At 40.4% G+C, this 17,969-nt stretch overlaps 1 long non-coding RNA gene across 1 annotated transcript in view; it reads left to right on the forward strand.

Annotated features, from left to right (window-relative positions):
- LOC122158692 overlaps positions 1-17,969 on the forward strand; it is a 99,761-nt gene that overhangs the window by 24,695 nt on the left and 57,097 nt on the right. Inside the window, exon 3 of the long non-coding RNA XR_006168293.1 lies at positions 13,943-13,995. This is a non-coding gene — a long non-coding RNA (uncharacterized LOC122158692). The remainder of the gene's footprint in view (positions 1-13,942; positions 13,996-17,969) is intronic.

Here is a 17,969-nt window from a genome sequence, read left to right on the forward strand (position 1 = left end):
AGCTCTGGAAGCTTGGATGCTGGATTTGGACATCCAGCTGCTCTGGGCAGCTCTCAGATGTAACGGTTTGCTCACATCGATCTGTAGACGTCAGAGTTTTTGATGTATATGCTCATCTTTCAAAGTCCACATGTGTGGTCCAAAAGTTGTGGACCGTGCCTGTGTTTATTAGCTGTGAACTGATATTTAAGATGCCTCCTTTTTGTTTGTTGTAGGCGTTTGATAAAGAGAAACATTACATGTCCCAGCTATGTTTCTCCATGAGGTCATTTCAGGACGAATTCATGACGAGCTTGAAGCAGTAAATGGAAAGTGCTGTGTGTTGCTCTCATGGGTAGGAAAGTATTCCTGCTGGTTTTACTGCGTGCTGATCTGATAGAGGCTGGTGCAGTGATCTCATATGGAAATGTTTTAGTGTAATTCATACACTGTATTAAAAACAAAGATAGTTATTTTAATGATAACATCAGATGCTTGTAATGTTGAAAAGGCTGGAAAACTGACGCAAAACAGCGCTTTTTTTCCCTTGTTAAAGACGACCTGACAGGAATGTATGGAACAGTTCTAAATGTAAATGTTCTATAAGTATTAGAGCACAATTAGTCTACTAGTATTCTGAGAATTGATTTAAATTAGTAAGACTTTTAAAAGAACATTTTGAGCTCTTTTTGTGTGCCTTCTTATGTTATAGGAGAAAAAGGTAGTTTTCACTGATCTCTTCGCTGCCTCAGAGACTTAAAAAAATCTGAGGTTCTTATGTAGCCTGATAATTCTTAATTCTGTTGACAGGAGTTTTAAGAAAAATGCTGAGCAATTCACAACTTGTCCTGAAATTACAAGGCTGAGTAACGTGCTGAATTCTCCTGAAATAATTTTGCCAGAAATACTGGTGTTCCGGGCTTCTAGAAGGGATGTGGTGTTCTGAGAACTAGGATTGTATCATGAAAGAGTGAAAATCAAACCTGGTAGATTAAATGAGATACTGATGGTTATGACATAAAAACAATGCATTTGAGTTTTGGCAGAGCACTGAAGTGGAATAAAATGGAATTATAAGGAGCTGAAGAATTCTCCTGGCATCAGGAGCAGAACTAATAAGTATTTCATCTGTTAGGTTCAGCACATGCTGCAGGATGTAGCTTTTGTGTTGTATGTGTAGCCCATGGCACAGGCCTGTGTGAAGGGACTTGCTCTCATCTCTCAACACTGCTTTTTGTTCTCTTCAAAATCTGTAGTTACGAATTGGACGAGCCAGAAGGGGCTCTGCCTGCTTTTATCTCATGTGGCCATCTAACTATTCAAAACTACCATATTCTGTGGGGAGGCTTTATTAATTTTTTCAACACAAAATGGAAATGATGACCAGTTTCTGCTGCCAGCCTGGAAGTTTCACTTCCAGAAATGAAAATGAGCATTTCATAATTTTGAATATGGTAAGAAATTGCTGTGTTCTGATGCTTTCCTCAGAGCATACAGATAGTCTGACACATGAATCCAGAAATTCAGGATGACTCAAGAGTGAAAATGAGTGAGTTGTGCTTTATTCTGTCTAATTTATTTGAATTACAGAATTGAAAGCACACAAAATTGATGCCTTGTCTAGCACTGTGTAAATTCTCTTCCTACGGGAGGTAAAGGGGTGGGTAGGTTCAGATGTCTCTGTAGTGATTGCAGTGCAGTAATGGGGAATAAAACAGGAATGATCTCCACTCCTGAACTGTCTGAGCATCAGAGAAGATGGAACTGTGTGCAGGTGTTTTTGTAGAGCAGAGTTTGAAAATGTAAGGCCTGGTATAAAATAGAAAATAGTCAGAAATATTTAACCTTGAATACCTGCAGGACATGTTCTTCAGGAACTGAAAGTCAACTTCTCCATCTTCAGTCAGAATTCTAGGTTTCTAGAATATTTCAGTATACATCAAGGGTAGGATACAGTTCAGTGCCTGGTTTTGATTCTGATTCTCTTGTTTCTTAATTTCAGAGTTGTCATCCATTATTTTTCTTGTTAGTGTCAAATAACGACCTTCCTTTCCTGCAGTGTTTCTTCTGTTGTTGCTCATTTATGAGGATGTGTTTGTGATCGTTCTTTCCTTTTGCCTCTTGTACTTTACTCCGTATCAGGTGATACGGATGGGCTCTTTGCACACTGGCACAGCCAGCTGTGTAGGTAGAGTACTTTTAAAAGTGCATCTTCTGTGATATTTTATTCACCGTGTTAATAATGTGTGAGGGAATGCTCTCGTGTTGTACCAGGGGAAATTTAGATTGAATATTGGGAGAGTTTCTTGATGGATCTTGTTGGCCAGACACTAGAAAGGGCTGCCCAAGGGTGCACTGGAGCCCCCATCCTTGGAGGTGTTCAGGAGAGAGGTGGACACGGCAATAAGGGACGTGGTTCAGTGACAGAATTCTGTTGGTCTGGTTGATGGTTGGACTCAATGGTCTTGAGGGTCTTTTCTAGCCTGGGAGATGCTATGATTATTGAACTGTGTACTGTTCACTTAATTCCTCCTGGTAGTATCTCAGCTTCAGTGGAAAAAAAAAACCTCAGGTTTTGGAGAGTCATAAAGGATGGTGATTACATGTTTGAATGATGGGGGGAATGGAAGGAGGGTCTTGTATCGTGAAAGCAGAAAGCATGTCTTCGTGTTTTCATTTGTTAATTGTTTTGTGGCTGATGTCCTCTTACGTAAATTTTCATCATGTTTTAGTAATGCGCAGCTTAAGTCTCCATTTTTTTTTTTTTTGTTTCTCTCCTTTATTTCCTTTCCTTCCTATCTTGACCTCAGCTTCCATGTTACTTCTTGAAGTTAGAGAAAAAACGTAATGAATTGGGTATTTTGCCACCTGTGTTTTTGCACGTAGTTGTTCCCTTAGTCCTTAAAGTGCTACTTTAAAGTCAGGAAGGGACAGTTCATCTTTGGGTGGCACACAGCAGTAAGCATTGCATAGAAACAACTTCAAAGGTAACTTTATGATTTCACATCAAGCTTGCAACGAAGTTTCAGATTCGTGTCTCTGTAGCAGTCCTGTAGATTAATTTGGTCTCAAATGTATGATAATGAGAGTTTTTCCCAGAAAGCGAGGCTCGGAGTGTCTTTAAGAAAGCTGTCTAATCCTAATGCACCAAACAGTGGTAAATCTTCTGTTTTTTCCATGCTAAGTATTTAACAATGGTGCGGGGAAAATAAAAAGACAAATTACTTCAAAGCTGTTCTTTTTCAGCTTCCTGCCATAGTATCTTGCTGTACTTTTCTCTACAAGAACTGCAGGCATTGCTTGTTGTGATGTTCACAAGGTGTTTATTAAAAGCTGGGTCACATCCTCATCTTCTCATTAATAGAATGGCTTTGGTCTTTTCACCTGGCATCATGAGGTCTGTATTGCAGCCTCTTACCTGAGATCTTTCTTCAAACAGTTGCTGCTACTTTAGCATCTTTGCATGGTGGCCGTCAGAACTGGACGTGAAGTCCTAGCATTGAATTGCACTCGTTTTGTTTCATCATCACTGAAAGATGGTGTCGTCTGTAGACCTTTGCCCTTTGCTGGCACTTCACATGGAGATGATTCACTTCAGTCACTTTGGAGTTTTTCCTAGGCAGAAAATGTCTACGTTCCGGAGGAGCAGCCTGTATTCCTTCTCTGATCACAGAATTGTAGGGGTTGGAAGGGACCTCCAGAGATCGTTGCATCCAGTCCCCCTGCAAAGCAGGCTCCCTGCAGCAGGCTGCACAGGTAGGCATCCAGGTGGGTCTTGAGTATCTCCAGAGGAGAATCCACAACCTCCCTGGGCAGCCACTTCCAGTGCCCCGTCACCCTCACTGTGAAGAAGTCCCTTCTCATATTGGTGTGGAACTTCCTATGCTCCACTTGATGGATGTTTTCCTTTGCCCTGACCCACAGTCCACTGAGAAGAGGTTGACCATGTATCCTTGACTTTGAAATCATGGGTGACTTGGATTTGGTGGAATTGGAATAACTTCCCTTCATCTATGACGAGGTCACTGCAGAGCACTGTTGTTTCCTCTGCCACACTTGTCATCTGCAAATTCAAGTATAAAATTGCTAGGGCCCAGTTTGATACCGCTGGCTGTTCATGTCACACGTGCAGTGATGTGAAAGCCTATCATCCACTTACTTTGCATAAGAAAGCAGTTTATCAGCTCTGGAAAAGATGAGGGGACTTTATATCCCAGGTGATTATTCTTGTGGACGGAGTGAGTCATCTTCATGTGGACTTCAACATGTGGGTGAGTGAATCATCAGGTGTTGAACAGATTAATCTTTTCAATGGGACGTACACAAGATAATGTTTTCTCACGGAGGCAATTTGGAACTGTCTAAAGAAAATATTACAGAGGCTGAAATAGTGATATCGTGTGCCTTTGAACATGTTACGTTTGGGAAACAATCCAGGCATCAGCCCAGTGTTGCTTTGCACAGTTCTTGTCACGTGTGCGAGGATAGTGACCTTTAAAGCATTGTTATGTAAAAGGTTTATGAAAACATAATAATTGACCAGTGGTTGCACAAGAAATGGAGGGCAAGTTAGCCTTCCTTGTGTGCTGACCTTCCAGTGCTTTGCAGGGAGGCTATGTAAATTTGCTCAGCACGTGATGGCAACTCAGAACGTGTGACGTGAGTGGGTAAAACGGGGCTGTGTGCACAGGTCTCGGCCTGGCACGGCGCTGTGGCCGGTGCCCGCTTGTGTACTGAAAGCAAAGTAGGTTTGTGGAGTGTCTCAACTTCTTTTTCTTTTCCCCTCTTCTCAGTCCAGGGCTGAGTTCTGTCAGCCACAATTATGCTCAGTTTTGGGTTTGACTGCGTTCTGAAACCTGCAGAGCCAAAGCAGCTTGCTGTTATGACTGGCGATAAGAGGTGGAGTACTAAATTGAGGCATGAATATGCTGGTGAAGTAGGATTTAAGGTTTCAGTCAAAACTTGCCACGCATTCACCTGAAAAATTAGCAATCATTTCATGGAACTTCAGCAAAATCTTCGTTTGCTAACAGCACTGTGAACTCAGGAATTTTTTTTGTTTATAGGTTTCCTTGTAAAGCATTTCTCAGCATCTTTTTTTTTTTTTTTTTTTAAAGAGTTTTTAGGAGGTATAAATTACTACAGAGACAGAGCGTTACATGGACAAAGCAATTTTTTGAGCATTGTAACTTTATATCTTGGTCAGGGCTACGGTCTGGAAGTACTTCTATTTTAGTCGCCAAAGTAAATTTGAAGAGAAGTGGATTCATTCATCGCAGTTAAAGGTGCAGATGCTTTTAGAATCAAACCAAATAGCTGTAAGTGGAAGAATCATCTTCATTCCTATTTGCAAATATGGATTTTGTAGGGCAGAAGGGTTGAGCACCAGAAGTGAGATAATAATAATAAAAAAAACCAATACCACCCCCTCTCTTCACACCCACCCCTTGCCAGCTGTCTAGCTCAGTACATTTCACACCATGGTTGCAAGGCCAGAATGATTATGAGTTAGGGCTAGCACAAAATCTAAGGATTTGAAAATTTTCCAAGTATTTTACTGTAAGGTGGAGACTAAAATTTCTTGAAGAACAAGTATGAAAAAGGCACAAGGGTAGGGAGGTTACGTGTAAAAAGAAGAAAAAAAAACTACAGAGAAAAACCCCATAAGAAATCCCATTTTGTATTGCATTTTAACTTTGTTTTTCAGACAGAGTGTATCATGAATTGTCCCTTTGTGCCCTGCTATTTTACTTGCTGTTCTCCTGCATCCTCAGATCATCCCTGTTACCTTTCCAGCTAGGAGAATGTAGCTGTACATGCAAATTGTTCCATGCATAGCGCAAGGATCAGAAAATCTTGGCTGCTAGATTTTTGATCTTTACTCTGGTGTCCTCAGACAAGCCCTCAGATTGTCACAACATACTCTGGTAGGTTTTTTGTTTTTTAACCCTTACGTTGTGTTGGGGCTTCATGAGGGTGTATTTTGAGTTGTGGTGCAAGTAGAGTTCATGGGTTTCCCTCTGATTTTTAATTGCAACATAAATCACCCTAATTTAGTTAGCCCAAGGCTAAGACACACTGTTTTTTAGAATTGTACCAGAGCCATTAATGGAAATTGTTTGAGTGGGAGTGTATGCATCAAGGAAGTGTGTATAAAAAGATGAAGATGAGCCTCTTGCTTATGATGCACTTAGGTACATGCTGTTGTCTTTGATCTGACTGAGCTAGGTGGCATGGGAAAGAGTCCTGTTCTCTAAATAGCAACTGTTGCAGCAGCCTTGAAGTCGGTGTGGGGAAAGCTTTTGTTGTCCTCACTGATGTGCAGCTGATTCTTACAGATGTGGGTTTTTCCCACCTGTATGCTTAGTGATGTAGAACTGTATGGATCAGTGTCTAGCTTTGAGGATGATGAGATATGACTTTCAAGTGTCTTACCTTACAGTATTTGCAGTAACTGATGATAAAAGATAAGTCAAAATTCCATGTCCCTAGTGCATGCTTTGGCCATTATTGCCCTTACTGACATTTGTAACTTTCTAATGAGTAATGATTTAGACTGTTTTTCTTTACAGTACTAAGAGGTAGTGTATCAAATGCTGAATACTTGCTGCAAAGGAATATTTATGGCAATGTGGTATGTAACAGCAGCAGCCTCCCTGCTTGCCACCCTGTTCTTCAGGGAGGTGTGATAGCTGTGAATGCATCCTTCAGGACTTCAGTTATCTGTGCCAGAACACCTCAGTATTTATTAAGTCGTAGTTCATCCCATAGGGAGAAGTAAAGCTCCTCAAGAAATGCAAAGTTAGAAGTCAAAACCATGCAGACTGAAGGAATCAGTGACGATTGCCGTAATGCATCCAGCGTTCTGCTTTGATTTTATCAAGGAAGATGTAGTGAAAAGACTACAGTGACTTTATTCTTTGTCCTTTTTGATGCTGTGTGTGTTTTCAGGACTGGGGGACACAAATTGCATGCGTTTCCACTCAGGGCTCCTTTTTCCTGCTCTGTGTGGCGGCTAATATTGTAAGAACATCCTGCGCTGATGGTATAAAAAGAATGACTAAAATTCATCTCTTAATTTATTTGTCTTCGCATTTGGAGGGAGTGGCTAATGTGATTTCATGTAATAAAACCAGACATGTGAGAATCCAGAGGGGTGACTTTCTAAATTTAAGGTTTCTCTTGAAATTTTTTTTATTACAAATAGATTGGATTACTATAGGCTGTGTCAGCGTGAGTCACTTGTAAATGCCTGTTAATCCAATAACCCTGAGCAATTTCTTATGGAAATACTATTCTATGATTTCTATTTATATTGTGGTCATGGCCTTGCTGAATCCCCACTGACTTCACTGGAAACATTTGCGTGGAAAAAAACTGGTGTAAATCCTTATGGTAATGTACATCACAATGAGTAAAATGAAAAATAACCTCAAGTGATTAGTCTTAAATTGTCAGTCTTATTATGTATTTCATAGGATTTTAGATGAGAGTAAAAGTAATCTACAGAGGGTGAGGGTTTGTTTTTTTGTTTTGCTTTGTATTAAATGGGAGGTGGAACAGCTTTACTTTTAGAATCATAGAATGGCCTGGGTTGAAAAGGGCCACAATGATCATCCAGTTTCAACCCCATGCTATGTGATTGCCAGCCAGCAGACCAGGCTGCCCAGAGCCACATCCAGCCTTGCCCTGAATGCCTGCAGGGATGGGGCATCCACAACCTCCTTGGGCAACCTGTTCCAGTGTGTCACCACCCTCTGTGTGGAAAAACTTCCTCCTAATATCTAACCTAAACCTCCGCTGTCTTAGTTTATAACCCTTCCCCTTTGTCCTGTCACTATGCACCCTCATAAACAGCCATACCCTCTCCTGTTGATACACTTTTTCCTTTTTTCCTGTCTCTGCTCTTCTCTGCAGTGGTGAAATGCCCTTGTGTCGTTCTGTGCCTGTCCTATCCAGAACATACTCAGCCCTACTGGAAGATGCCTACAGATGCTAGACTTTAAAAGTAACTCTTCTCAGATCACAACCAGCCTTTCTCTGTCAGTGTGCTGCAGCGCAGTGGTTGTTAAGAAGCATTAGGATTACTTTGCTGTTTCACAGAATTTTTGTGTAAAGTAGGGGGTTGGAGGGGAAGGATAAATGTTATTCCGTTCTGAGATCCGGCATGCTTTTGTTCCATAGCAGGAGGAGTCTAAATACTCTTAAAAGATGGCTGGTAAACACGTTCTGTTTCAAATGATGGAGTGCAGAAGACTAAGATCTGTGTTCACAAAATGCATCTCCGTTGCTGAAAGGGGAAAGAAATGGATTTTACTGGAGATAGTTTGACAAAATTCAGCATTTGTGCCATGTGCAAACACTGCTGATAACCTTAATGCACCACAGTTTTCGTAATATTAAATTTACACGTACGGAGTTCCGAAATATCATCCTCCTCTCTGTCTCTGCTGTTGCGTTTTATTGTGTGTGGTATGGAGGATAAGATGCTCAACCCCCTTGGATGTTTGACGTGTTAAGGCAGAATTTGTAGATATGTTGACTGCCCACTTGATCACACATTTGTGATGAGTATTGAGACGTTGAAATAAATGCTGCCTGGAGAGTTGGATCCTTAGTTGAGCAGATAAGAATCCTTATTTTTGTATGATAGATGTTGCTGGGAAACGTTGTGTAGCATTTAGCTCAAAGTTGTGAGAGATGGAGATCTGAAGGCTTTGGGGTCTTTTAGTGGTGGTAGCTTATTAGTAGCAGCTCTAGGTTGTAAATTAGATCCTTACTTAAGATTTCAGGTAACTTTACAACAAAGCATACAGGTAGTCAAGGCAATAAGAGAATGCATAGAGGCACCTGAGAGTTAACAAAGCATCTGAAATAAAAATGCCAGATAAAAAGGGAAGTGGAGTGCAGAGATCTGCCTTAATGTGTTGAATAAGTCATTTGGAAGTTAAAACAAGAACACACAATTGAGTAATTATATACAGGCATATCAGGTAGGTTTAATATAAAATCTGAAGTACAAAAAGAGTAATATGTGGCATTAATGCAGGCCTCCTTCTTGCCAAAGACTGATAATAAACAGTAGATATCGCACTAAATGAAGTGGTGAACCTGACTATTTATTCATAGGTCTTTTGAAGGATCTAAACACCTTTGGACTTGCCAAATAACTTTGGTAATTAACAGACAGTTTGAAAAGGGAGTGAATTATTGTGTTTCTCTTCAAGAGCAATACAAACTCTGGAATTTGACTAGAAAACAATATGCACGGGTGGGGTGACTGAGAGTATCAAAGGCAAAATTTACTCAGTACACAGACAGTTCTGTACGTAAGAATTTGAAGTTGTTTAAATAATTACATTTATTACAGTGGTTTGATAGGACGAGAGGTAACAGCTTTGAATCGTGCCAGGGGAGGTTTGGGTTGGATGTTAGGAAACATTTCTTCTCAGGAAGAGTGAGGAGGCATTGGCACAGGCTGCCCAGGGAGGTGGAGGAGTCACCATCCCTGGAGATGTTCAGGGAAAGGCCGGGTGTGGACTGAGGGGCGTTGTTAATGGGGATGGTGAGGGTGAGTTGGACTAGATGATGGTCTCAGTGGTCTTTTCCAACCTTAATGATTCTGTGTTCTGTTAGGCCAGATCCCGCTTATTGCTTGGGTGTGATGTAACTGTTGTATCAGCTGGGCTGCCTAGCAAGACTAATGTACAGAAGAATGTGGAATTAAAAGTTTAGATCTGAAACAAGTGGCATTTCTAAAACCAGCTTTTGTTTAATATGAAAGTTGAAAATGTGTTTTCTTCTCTAGAAGTAGAACATAAAGAACTGTACCAAAGAAGAACCATTATAAACTGAGAAAGCAAGGGCACAGGCAGCTCTGGGTACCAAGACATGGTAATTCATCACTTAAAACAGACAGCACACCACAATTTTATCCTGGATCAGTTCGTGCTCTTCGGCACAGAACTTGGGCATCTTCCAGAGATCAGTGTGATGCAGAGGCCACTTCTGAGGGAGGGACAGTAGGCATATGGTTAAGAATACTTCTTTCCTGGAAGCATTCAAGGCCAGGCTGGATGGTGGCTTTGAGCAGCCTGGTCTAGTCAGAGGTGTCCCTGCTATAGCAGGGGTCGGAATTCTATCTTAAAGGTGCCTTCTAACTCAAACCATTCTATGGTGAGAAAGCTTGCCGACCACATTTACCAGCCCCATACCCACTTTGTCCATTAGGTTGCTCTGCTTTCTTTTGGAAATGGGAGGCCATCAAAACTCTGCTCTTAACATCTTTTTTTTATTATTATTTGTGGACAGTAATGCAGTAACACATTGTCAGAACTTAAGTTGGAAGGTTGTCCCACTGTCGAATGCATGCACTGACTTTATAACCTAATGTGTGCAATCAAGATATATACAGATTTTTTGATGGTTTTACTTGCTGCATTGCTGCACTCGTGGTCATCTGCAGATGTAGGAAGAGGATTCTCAGCCCAAATACTCTGAGAGCTGGTGCTGAGGTGCTGTCACAAGACGTGAAGTCAGTCTCACCTGTCTGGCTAAAGCCTAAACGTAGGTTTCTTCTGATGTAACTGCTGGGCTGTTGGACATCAGGGAGTATGTTTTTGTCTCGTGGGGAGCCTGACTCTCAAGACCTTTTTATTAATTTTCTGTATTCTTGTAAAATAAAACCAGGCAACAGTACCAGCTGGAATCAGGTTGGGGTCAGGTTAGGGAAAGGTTCTGCACCAGAGAGCAGTGGGCACAGCCTGGAGCTGAGGGAGCATTTAGATTTCACTCAGCCATAGGATTTGGATCTTGGATGCTGCTTGATGATCCCCATGGGTCCCTTCCAACTCGGTGTACTCGATGACTCTGTGGTGCAGCACTACTCATGGAGTATTTGGGAAGATGGATTATGTTGACCTAGTCAGACCTGGGTCCTTGGTGCTGTGTTTCTGTTAAGTTGCATGGAAGGAAAAAGCTGATTGTAGGACAGGGAGCAGTCTGTGTCAAGGGAAGGGGAGACGATGCAGCAAATATTTTTCTTGACCAGGGTTCCACGTGCTGTATGTTTGGACTTTTTCCCACCTAGAAGCAGGGTTTGGGCCCTTCTGGCAGCATTGTATTTTTTTTTCTTTTGTTGTGTGGTTTTGTTTTTTTTTTTTTTTTTTTTTTTTTTTTTACTGTGAAAATGGAGCATGCTTTCATGTTTCTCGCTCTGCTGTCATGAAAAAATGTGGTGCTCTAAAATCAGCAATTACCTTTTACCAGTACTGCATGTTCCCAAAGTGAAAGGTTCAGTTAGTAGGTCATTCTAACAACAGCAAAATTAGAATTCTTTCCAAAGGCTTCATGCAGACCTGGTATTCCTGTAAGTACCACATGCTCAAGTGGAACGATATATTTTCTTCAAGGAGCAAGAGATGCATTTTTATATGCTGTTTTATGAGAAATATTTGTTGCTGGCTATTTATGAAACAGAGCACTGTAGAAAGGAGGGAAAAAGTAGTGGTAGAAAATGTTTTTAGTAGTTAGGTACCACTTCTCTTGCAGAACGTGTTTCCAGGACAACGAGGTTGATGATGGAGTGACAAATTGAATGTGTGTTTCCTTTCCTTCTCCTTTATTTCTCGTTAATCGGTGAGGGGGGATGACCTCCCTTTGTGCTTGAGCTGTTTGCATGGTGTTGTAGCACACTCAGTTATTTTTACCTGTGCCAGGTTGTCCGTGTGGCTCTTTTTAGCTATTCAGAAGATTTGGGGTATCTAAGAAATGGTGTTTGTGGTGTTTTCTGTTGATAGCATGTGATATCTGAGTAGTTGCTGTCTGTGGACAGTTCTTTTTCTTAGATGATAATACTAATGATAGGAAAGATCAACAACAAAATCCAACCACAGCAGGTTTGTGCTTAAATTACAAGCTCATTCCCACTGTGAGATGCGAACTTAAATTGTGGGCATGGAGTTCTTCCTCTGTTCATAGGATATTTTTTGGTACATACTAATGACATACTGTCACGCAAATGAGTTTGAAATAAATTAAAGGAAATAGTTTTCCCCTAGAGTATATTCAGCTGTAGGACTCTATTGTGAGATCTATTTTCAACTAGAGTTTGGAATTTGGAATAAGAAGCCACTGAACGGAATGCAGTTGCCAATTGTGAGGAGGCATAGCTGGATAAAATCACACCCATCTCCAAAATACGATCATCTATTTAAAACTGGGAGGAGTAGGATGAAATCTGTACTTGTGTGGTTTGACTTTGTACATTTCATTGTACTTGGTGTTTATTTTTTTGGGTTTTTTTTTTCCTGTCACATCAACATTTTAAGGCCAGAAATGTCTTTTTTGTTCTTGTTTTGTTTTGTGTTGTTTTTTTTTTAAACCACAAATATTGGCTGTGTGTTTTACAGACAGGCGTAACAAAACCAGTGGCCAGGTCATTAGTGAAAAACATTCTTCATAAAGCTCTATTGTTGCTTCATTAAGTTTAATAGCTTAATATTTCATGATGTCCCTTTTAAAGGGCTCAGAGAATTTCATACCTCCTAGTGAGGCATGCATTTTTTACAATGAGAGTTTAGAACTTCAGATGATTCAGGCCGGATTCCGAAAACATTTCTCACACGTAGTTGCTTGATGAACTTATGAGACACCCTTCTAAATGCACTGATCTATCATTTATTTATTGCTGATGCTGAAGGCTGAATTCCTTGTGCTAAGATCAGAGTATGGTCTCTGTTGTGAACCACTGATAGTTTTATGTTTCATGTTTGTTTTTCCATTTGATTTTACTGTACGTTTTTGAAGATTGTACTTCATTTATTGGGTTGGGGAAAAGCAGCGTGACAGAATGAGAGCTAGCAGACTCAGATGACTGTGGTGATTGCTGCACCTTCTCCACATCCATTTCTGTGAAGGGAGGTTAAGCAGCTTGATAGGTCTTTTTACTTGTCCCTCCGTCATCCCCTGCTGATTAACAGAGTTGCTGTTTATCCGTTGTCCTTCTTTCCATCTCCTTACTGGTGCCTACGTGTTACTGCTCTTTGCAGGCTAACAGTGCTAACCTGGAATGACATAATGTCATTGACTTCATTTTCCAGTCGATCCCGCTGTTGCTAGTTATTCCATTGTCTCGAACATAACCAGTTCCTCATGGTGGTTTTGAGTAGTTCTTCCAGGTCACTGGTTGGTATGGAAAGGAAATGAGGAATTCTTCTGCTGGCTTTGCTAAAGGTTTATTAATTACGTGGCTAAACAGAATGTATCGTTAGAGCATTCTGTTTAAGGACAATACTTTCATAATTCTATTTAGATTCTTTTTTATGTGTTTGAGGTTTTTCTTGATTGATTGGTTCAAAATGCTTTACAGACTTCAGTGAATTCCCAGTAAGGTATGAACATAATTTTCTTTTTTACGGATGTGAATCTGAAGCACAGAGGAGGACAGAGTGGCCAAACTGTTTATGTTCAATGGCCATTGATGTGCTTTAGAGTGCCTAAAACTTGAGTTTAGCAAGTATGACCAAAACTGAAGAAAAATCCCCATCTTACTGGAGCAAATGTTGGAAGCAGGACTGGGGACAGCTGTAGGGTGTGTGGTGATGCTGTGTTGCTGTCCTTGAGCAAATAAATGCTGCTTTGTGTTTTTTCTGTCAGTTTATCTGTGGCTAGGAGCAATTTTTTTTTGCCAACTCTGAAATAGAGTTGAGAATTCTCCACGTTCTTTGGCATTATGCACATGTCACAAGGCAGACTCTGCTGCTCATCGTGGTAGAGCAGTTTCATGTAGCAGAAATGTTCTGGTTATCAAACGGGAAAAATTTGGGTGTACATCACAACTTTTTTCCATTATTAAGAAAAAGCAAACAGTAACCTTTTAGAATTAGTTAACAATATAATGAGAAACTTCATTTCAAGCAAATAATTTTTTTAAAGCAGTGTTTCATTTTTTCTTGCATTTCAGAGGAAGAAATGATGGCAGAGTTGTCATACAAGCATCCAGGGACAATTCAAAAAGTAAGTCAGTCAAAAAAGACTACTTAGTGTGATCGTATATGTAGAACATATATTTAATTGAAAGGACTATTAGTTTTCCTTCTTTCTTTGACTGTGTCAGCGAGGTACGCGTGCTTTGTAGAGCTGTTTTGAGTTAGCTGGTTTCAAGTCTTGTGGCTAAGGGTGAGAGGCATTTAGTAGATAGTTTCTCATTTCTATGTCAAGATACTGCTCAGGATTGTGTCCTGCAATTTCATTATTGCTTTTCTTAGAGCCCCGATGGCTCAAAAAATGTGAAGAGAAGAGGTTTGTGGGGAAACACTTCATCTTAAGTCATTTCTGATAAAACTTGAGTGTTCAGAGGAACCTACAGATATGCAAGAAGGGTGAGAAAGGGTTTGGAGGTGAGAAAAATGTGGTAAAGTTCTCCATAGTACCAACTGGTGTAAGGAAAATTTAAAACTTCCTTTAAGATTGATTAATATTTCTGAATATATTGGTAACATTTATTTGGAGTACTGTGTGTGTGTTTGCAATTTAGCACAGGAGTTTCTTCCATTTTGGTCAATGAAGGAAGACATTTTTCGGTGGTGTTTCAGATGGCAAGCCTTACAACTCATCTTTCGGACTCGTTTGTAGTAGATGCTGGGGATGTGTGCTTTTAGCTGTCTTGAACAGACCATGTGCTATGTGATAAAAACATCTACACAGCAGTTGTAATAAAAAACCTAGTATTATTCTGATTTTTGTTTTCGTGATGGCTGAACAAGTGGGTCATTAAAAGATTGCATGAGGTTTTCTGCGTATTGTTGAGTCAAATATCTGTCTGCAAAAGCATCTCAGCTTTTTCAGTAAGGGATGAGTATGTTTTTAAGTGTAGATTTTGATACTGTTGATGCCTTCTATTTGTCAAACAGTCTCATGGGTTCTTCATTATTTTTCTATTAGTCATGTGAATGTAATTTTACTATCTCTTTTTTGTCTAAGAGAGTAGGCAGTTCTACAGGCTGTCTTTTTAGAGGCACTTTCTATTTAAAAGAAAAAGATTAAAAGAAAAAGTGGTAGAACATGTGTCAGGCATATGCAATTCCTCCAGTGTCATGTTTTCCACACTGATTTAATAGTTATTGAGTCTCTTCAAATATTCTTCTTTCCAAGACCTGTTTTACAGTAATAAATCATCTTGGCTGTAAAATTCTTGAAATGATTCAGTGGGATGATTGTTTCCTTAGCACATTCCCTGAGTGCTCAGAGTTAAAAATGGAAAAGTTCTTAAGCGGGTCACTTTTTTTTTTCCCCTGCAATGTGTCGTGGATTCTGAAAACTGCAGTCAGTAAGTCATCTGTGTTGGCCCTGGTGAACCGCTGTTTGGCTCCTTACTATCCTGATTTCTCTTGGTAGCTCATGGTAAGTTTTCTGTTGGAGTGCCATATTAAACTAAGTTAAGAAATGCCTACCTGGATAAAGGCAGGCGAAGTTGTGGTGTGATTTGAAACGGGTCTTCGTTTAAAAAAGTAGAAAAAAACTTACAGGAATTTATACTTAGTTTAGTAATGAAATAGCTAGGGGCTTCCTTAATTTCCTGAAGCATTTGCACACAGGGCTGGTGGATGGTGTGGTGGGCACAGCAGGCTTTTTGACACAGAGGATAGCATCGTAAGACAAGATTCCTCCAGGATAGTTGTTAACGTCTACTTACAGTCAGTGCCATTTGAAGCTTTTAGGTTCTGAAGATGTATGGAAAGTCCATCAATAGTGAGCTGCTTCAGTATGTGGTCTGTTGTGCTGTCAGCTTGAATTTATTTGGGTTTGCCATCAGAGTATCACTTGGAAACTCGCAAGCTCGTATGTCGGAAAAATCCAAAATGAATGCTGAAGTCATTGATGTTGATTGCAATTTAATAAATCATCAGACACGCAAGGGTGATAAATTTTGTTATGCCTGCTCTGTTTGTCTCCAGAGGGTGGCCAAACATTATATAATCTCTGTGGCTTTCTGACAGCTGGAGAAGACTGTTAAAATCAGCACTTAGTTACTGGGAGCAGATAAGTGGCCCGTAATAAGTTCTGTCTATTGGGTGTGCCAAGGCAGGCCATTAAGTAGCTCATTGGGAGCATCATGTGTGCAAAGGCAAGGGAGAGGAGTGTTTGCCCAGATTCTGCACAGCTGGAGGATCTTCTTTGTATGAAAACACCAGGTTATACTGTGAAATACAGAATACCTTGAAATCTGTAGCTTTCCGAAATAATGTTGTTTCTCTGATATTTTCTTAGTGGATGTCAGATACTGGAATTGTCCTTGAAGTAGCTCAGCACTGAGGAGAACAGTTAAGTTCTGGGGCTGGTTCTTCTGTGAGTGATTCCTTTAGAAGTACTTAAGAATTGGGGTTTGGGGTATTTGATCATTAAGTACCTTAGGGTACTTGGGGCTAAGATTTTGCTCTTCCCTGAAGGTTTTTAGTAGGTGTATTAGATCTGTTCTTACCTTTGTTCTGAAAAAAAGATCCTTGCATTTGTAATTACATATAATCTGAGCATTTTAATCAGGTGCTTTTACAGCAAAGTGTAAACCTTATGGTTTCAAGTTTGTTCTTTGTAATAATGCGAAATAGCCTTTCTTGTATTTGTAGCTACTGTTAGTCACAACAGGGAGCAAGTTCTTCACTTGAAGGTGGGCTTAAGAATTACTTAAACTGTAGGATTTTGACAATGCCATGTTTTGTGTTGACTCTCATTCTTGTTAATGACTTCTGTAAGAAAAGACTGGGGACCGTTTTTCCTGAGTGTATGTGTATGCACACTTGTAGAGTTGGCAGGAGGCTTAGCTGTCATGGTTCTCTTTTGAACTGTTAATCAGTTATATCAAGACCTGGGGCGGTCTAACAAATTGACAGAGTGATGGGGAAGGCCTTTCTTGGCAGCTCAAGTTCAGCTAACCTGTGTACATTTGAGAAAGGCTCTTAGTTGTGATCTCCAGTTGTGAAGTGAGGAGACCGTGCCTGCTTTAGACTTCATACACATCAGTCTCTTGGCTTTTCAGAAGTCTGACTGCAGGCATCAGGAGAAAGCCCACTCCTTGCACGTGTGCAGGCAAACGGATTTCATGGAATGTTGTGCCATTCCCTCTGGCAGCTGAGGATAGTGAATAACAAGGATGGCTTGCAGAGAAGAGCGTTGCCAGTAGTGGTCTGGAAAGCCATTTTCCTCGTCAGGCATTTGTCATCTTCTCAGGAGACTGACTAGCATGCAGCACAGGAGGAGACAAACCACTAAGAGGTCAGTGCTGTTGGACCTGTGTCAAGTAGCCATTAACACAGGCAGTAAATATTCAGAAAGAAACTCTTCATTTGACAGTGCAGTCTTCTAGATGACTTGTAAAGATAAAAACACTCCGTGTTTTTAAAAGAGCACTTTTAATTTTTGTCAGATGTGAAAGTACCTGTAAGTTTAATGTGTGCTTTACAAATAGAGCAGCAAGCTAGGACCAGTTACTAGATTTGCATTTTATGAGTTGGCTGTGGTATAATGGCTTCAAACACAACATTCAGGCACCATCATTAACACTGGGAAATTTTTATGCTCCAATATCACATGAGTGGGAGCTGTGTAGTGCTGAGTGCACTTCATGGGTGTGAACGATGGGCAGTTAACCGGTTTTGGATTCCCTACCTGCAGGAAGCAGGGTTCTCTTAGCTTCTCTCAGCTTCTCTCCTTCCTTTCCATAGTAATTTATCTGCTGCACTGAGCAGAGCTTTCTGTACTCCCGCTTCCCTGCCCTGCATACAAAACAAAAAGAAAAAAGTACTAACTTGAAATGTTGTGCTGCTTTATTAAGAAGATCTGGCAGATACATATGAAGCTAAGTGATAAATGGCACGTGTTCCTTCTTTCCTCACTTCTGTCTGTTAAATCAGTCTGTTTAATGCTTCAAAACCTGCAGGTTTCTGAAGACTTCTGATGTGTGAAATGGGAAGTCACCTGGTAGCAAAACCTTT

This window comes from Centrocercus urophasianus, unplaced genomic scaffold (genome assembly GCF_019232065.1).
Source record: "Centrocercus urophasianus isolate 14NV4802_14NV808 unplaced genomic scaffold, USGS_Curo_1.0 seq_15, whole genome shotgun sequence".
Lineage (NCBI taxonomy): Eukaryota > Metazoa > Chordata > Aves > Galliformes > Phasianidae > Centrocercus > Centrocercus urophasianus.